Source organism: Plectrocnemia conspersa, unplaced genomic scaffold (genome assembly GCF_051122295.1).
Source record: "Plectrocnemia conspersa isolate PC_06_02 unplaced genomic scaffold, ASM5112229v1 ptg000001l, whole genome shotgun sequence".
Taxonomy (NCBI): Eukaryota; Metazoa; Arthropoda; class Insecta; order Trichoptera; family Polycentropodidae; genus Plectrocnemia; species Plectrocnemia conspersa.
In genome coordinates, this window is record NW_028277165.1 from 9,091,907 (window position 1) to 9,097,237 (window position 5,331).

At 32.2% G+C, this 5,331-nt stretch overlaps 1 long non-coding RNA gene across 1 annotated transcript; it reads left to right on the plus strand.

The window, feature by feature from the left end:
- The first annotated feature begins 2,722 nt into the window (after positions 1–2,722).
- LOC148238721 (uncharacterized) lies at positions 2,723–3,571 on the plus strand. The gene is made up of 2 exons (XR_015811757.1): positions 2,723–2,875; positions 2,940–3,571. It is a non-coding gene; the product is annotated as an uncharacterized LOC148238721 (long non-coding RNA).
- Positions 3,572–5,331: the final 1,760 nt, after the last annotated feature.

The window sequence follows — 5,331 nt, forward strand, 5'->3', positions numbered from 1 at the left end:
TAAAGCTTACATCTATAAACATATAACACACGAAAATAATGAATTAAAACTATTCTAAATGCCTAAATGCAGGCATTTTATTACTTTCTGCATTTGAGATACAGCTCTGTGACAAACAAAACACGATATACGCGTAATTTTATTACCAGAACAAAAGCTACACGTACGTCTTCGTTCAATATTACGAGTACTACTGGACCAAGACGATGTAGGAAGATCTTCGGGGGCAAAAGTCTTTAATTATTGTACTTTTGCGGTTTATGCAAATAAACATTCTCCTGTCGTTCAATTGTAGTTTTTTTCTTAAATCTACCAATAGAAGGTGTATGAAATATTTTCGACGATATCGATCGATGATTTGCCACTCAGAATATTTATGGATCCATATCTTATAGGCATTGAAAGCCATAATATCAATGAGCTTCATAAATATTCTGAATGACCACCGCTTTATCGCCCGTATGCAAAAATATTCTCGAGTCATTTTGTCTCCTAGATCAACTCCGTCTTTTGTTCTGTTATAAAAATTGATTACCAGTGGTCGTTTATTTTTGCTACCTACACTATATGTGTTAAAAACTTTTGTACCAAGCAATAGAACCGTGTGAAATTTTTTTGAAACAAAACGCCAAGTACATTTAATCAACAAAACCAAACATACTACTATAGTGTAGTAGCTGAAAGAACTGTATAGTAACTATACAGTTCTTTCAACTTATCCCTTAAGAACTCTTTCATTATATCGGGTTTGTTGGCCCTCAAAGTACCGGTAAGAAATAAATCGTTTTGTAATAGATATTAAGCTAAAGGAATAGATGAGAAAAAATTGACTGTAATAATATTTCTCTTGGTATCTATATATTGTGCTGTCATGTCCTTGGCGACTCTCGTCCATTGCCATCTCTTTTATTATTGCTAAAATAATAAAATCATTATACTTGTGAAAAAAGTATCGCCATCTAGTAGCTTCAAATCTAAAGGTGTTGTTAAAGGTGGCAAAAATTTGTTAATTACGCTACATAGAAGGTGATAATTTAATAATATTGATTTATTACGTTGATATTTATCTATGAGATTTAAGTTGATTCATTAGAGTAACAAAAAAAATAAAAACCGTGGGCTTATGTGAAATTTCAACCCGAGAACTTAATTAGAAAAGTAAGCGCTCTCATTCCTGCTCTACGAAATGCTTTTCTCTGATTGGCTACATATTTAGTGATCCTACTGCGCCAAACGCAAGATACATTAAAAAAGTTTTATTTTTATTTACAAATAATTTAAAGTGATGCTCTTATCACCGTGCTTTACGCAAAATAAAAAATATGGGTGAATGTCAAAATTTTAATACGTTTGTAGTCAACATTTATTTCAAAATGTCAAAATATAAGCAGCCAGAATAAATATTAGATCGTCAGAATATTAACTGCTCGGAATTTATTTTAAATCGCTAGAACTTAAATTAGACAGGTCAGAATTTATTTTAAATGATAAAAATTATTTTGACAGATGGTCATAATCATTTTTTTCAGTTGCCATTAGTGTTACCGGATGGTGTTGATTTTGCTGTAACTCTGAAAATTGATACATTTATAAAGAACAGCTAGTATTTATATTAGATTGTGGTGGCGTTTCGACAGTTCCCAGTGCTGCCACACCACCGCTCAACTTGTGAAGCGGTGGTTTTTTAACAACTGGTAATATATACATTCTTCCCCTCTCTCGCTTTGACTACGATCTAACACCCCGCATCCCCGCCACCTCTTCAAAAAGGTCGTTTTAATTACGTAGCCCTCAAAAACCACATGCGCTACAAGATGATCTGAATTTTAGCCTCTAGGTCAATTTTATGTTGACAGATGGTCAGTATATTTTTAAAGATATTTCTAAAATAAATAATTTATTGCCGATTAATATTAATAAACGTCAAAATACGTTTTTAATTCACATGCTCGTCTTATATTTTTATTCTAATAATTTAATATTTATAATGAGACCGAATAATTTAATTATAACTCTTATTATCCTAATTCTGGTCGTTCTATTTTTTTATTCTAACCGTCTTATATTTATTCAGACCCTGAATAATATAATTATGATCAGGTTGTTAATAAAATTCTGACCTAAAGATAATTTAAATTCTGATTATTTAATTTGTTGCCAAAAATATTACTACAATGAAGAAAGAAACAATTTTAACTTTATTAACAAGAAAGTAATATAATACGTAGATGCAAGAGATGTATAATTTAAAACTTTAATGTTTTATAAACGTACGTTTTAAATGTTTATTTGGTACTATATTTTTCATTAGAAAATAATAAATAAAACGGAATTCAGATAAATTAAATTTATAAATAACGATGTTATATAATATTACATAATGTATGTTGAACCAGTATATCCATAGATTTATATTATTTTCCTCTGGTTGATTCTATAAATCAAATGCAAATGCACTGTAAAGATTTAATTTAGTATAGAAATTTAGTTTTAGTTTTTAATTTATTGCATTAAAATTGTATGAAGTGAAAAATGGGATTTTTTTAATGTTTTTCTGAATTTTTTATTTTAATGCTTTTCCTCTTTTTTACATTTATAGTCACATACATTTCTATGCGTCTGTATATGTTGCAAAAAAATTATAGTATAAAACTTCACTTTTGTAACATATGAAACGCTCTAAATTTTAGATCGTTTCGCCCATGTCCGGCAGCCCGGTTTCGCACACACGTACAATGCTCATTGCGCGCGCACGGCTAGGCGTCGGTGCTGCCCCCAAGTGTCGATCGAGTGTATTGTCTTATTCTTAACGGTCGTTGCAAACGACTAAGATGGAAAAAGTTTCTAAACGTTTTAACTACTACGAGGTTGAGGTGTAAGTACAATTAATGTAATAATATAGATAACGGTTGGTATATAGATAATTATTGTTGCATTAGGAGAGTGAGCATACAACTAACAGGAAATCGAAACTTGCACGTGCGTATTTTCAAACGTTCCGTAAAGTTTCGAAGACTGAGGCGGGTATTCTAATCCGGGCGAGCTGGAATTTGGCTGAGATCTTTCCATGGTGACTGAGATTCGTCCGACACCACCTGGAAGCGAATCGCCGAAAGCTAAGTGAAGTTATTGCGATATTTACATTTTTTGAACGGAACGGCGTTTTTATTCAACTTGACGCTTAAATATGTGTAGGAAGATCTGAACGTATGGGAATTTAAATCGTCGCGATCAATTTCAGAATTATGTTAACAAAACGGACGATCGCCCGGAAGCCCGCGTAAAAAACACCCACTTTCCGCCAACTGCGTCAATTTTGAGCCCCAATCGAAGCCGGAGACTCCTGTGCATCCCGATACAAATTTCATTCCGGTCCGCCGACATTTGGGCTGGAAAACATAATTTAAAAAAGGGATTTTTGCAACATTACTATGTGCGACGTCGAAACCCGCACGCCGTACCCCGCACCCCGCGTCAACGCCGCGTTCGCTAATCCTCGAGTGCTCGCGCAACAATACAAAATCAAAATCGCAACAATAATATAATGTTGGTATTTTAAACAAAAGAAAAATTTATAACTTTCTAAATAAACTTAAAAATAATAAAATCATTTTAATAACATAAATTTTAACAATTTCTGAGCCGCGCGCTGGGAGCTGCATAGTTTTCGCGAAATTCCCAAAATATGATCGTTGGGAGAATCGGCACGACTTTAATTTTAATTAATGAGTTTATGTATGTGGTTTTTTTAATTACGTTAAATATATTTAGGGGCACCAGTGATTCTCAAACTATCGTATAAATTTTATTTTTATATGTATTTCCTATAGAAACTTACATCTTTTTCTTTTACGTTTTTCTTGACATTTGATCAAATATATAACCAGGAATGATCATAGAATAAATATACAAAGCAAAAATAAATATTGAAAAACAAATAAAGTAAAGTCGGTAATAAAACATTCCAAGTTTTAAAAATCTTGGATTATAAGCTATAGAAGTTAAATTCAAATTTTGTAAAGGGACTAAATCAGTTACAATTTAAAAAAAAAATTTGCTGCGGATTTATTTTTTTATTAAATTAAATAAATTTTACAGATGTACATCATAAAACCTACTACAAATTACAGTTATAGGCCGGTTTCACACGTGCCGGATGGATTCGCCCGGCACCGGCCCGACGCTGCCCATACAAAACCACCCCCCACTACGCGACGCTGGCCCAGTGCCGTGCAAATCCATCCGGCAAGTGTGAAACCGGCCTTAGACTTATTTTTACAATACAATAATAATAAATGAAAACATATTTTTCTACTTGCGATGGATATAAAACAAAACAATTTTTATGTTTTGTATTTTAAATGCACCTTATATTTGTCACAATAAAAATGTGTATTTTTGTTGCATCTTTTCCCCTCTTTGTTATTGGCAAGGAAAGGCGTGTGGTCTGTTATATCATATCATATTTCTGATATAGTTCTTATTTCTTGATTTAATTTTAAACGTTTCACTAATGGTGTTGGATAATTTGTAGGCTAAATGTGGAGGTATTATCGTGATATTAACACTGGGTTTACGGGAATTTTTTGATACCTATTTCAACGGAAACCCGTCAAAATGACGGATAAACAAAAGTATATTTAAATTTATATGATTTATTTAACTTAATCGAGACTAAAATATGCAGATTATAAAAAAAATATTACTACAAATAAAATAATAATCGGGGTGACAATAAAAATAATATATAAACTAATCAGAACATTTTCTACAGACATATTCAATTTTTTAGTACACTTTCCACACACAATTTTTTTACATTTTTCACATGCGACATTGCTTCTGTTTTTTTTACAATAGCCTATTTGACAACTCTTGCGTATTTTAGAGGTGGTGTTACGCGACTGACGTGAATTACATGGTGTCTGATGCTGTTCATTATCCTCCTTGGCTAGTTCCTCGGCCAATTGAAATAAGAAGTCCTTTCTTGATATAATGATTCCTTTGTATTCTTTATAAAGTATCCATGCATTTATTGCTCCCATATCCAAGATGTTGAAGAAAACATGAAGGGGCCATCTAACACTGCCTGATTTAAGGAGTATTTTCTAGCCATTTGATCAACAACATCTACACAGCACTTGGTCTTGTAATATGCAATGGTGTCTGGTAAACGCTTATCGCTGTTTTTTAATTTTACACATGTATGCTTTGTGCTCAGAAGAAGGACGTTTATTATTGGTTTACTTTTATAAACAGTTAGTATACAGTTATCAGATTTATATAGTTGCGAGGAAAATAATTGCATTTTATCTCTTTTCTCTTTTACTA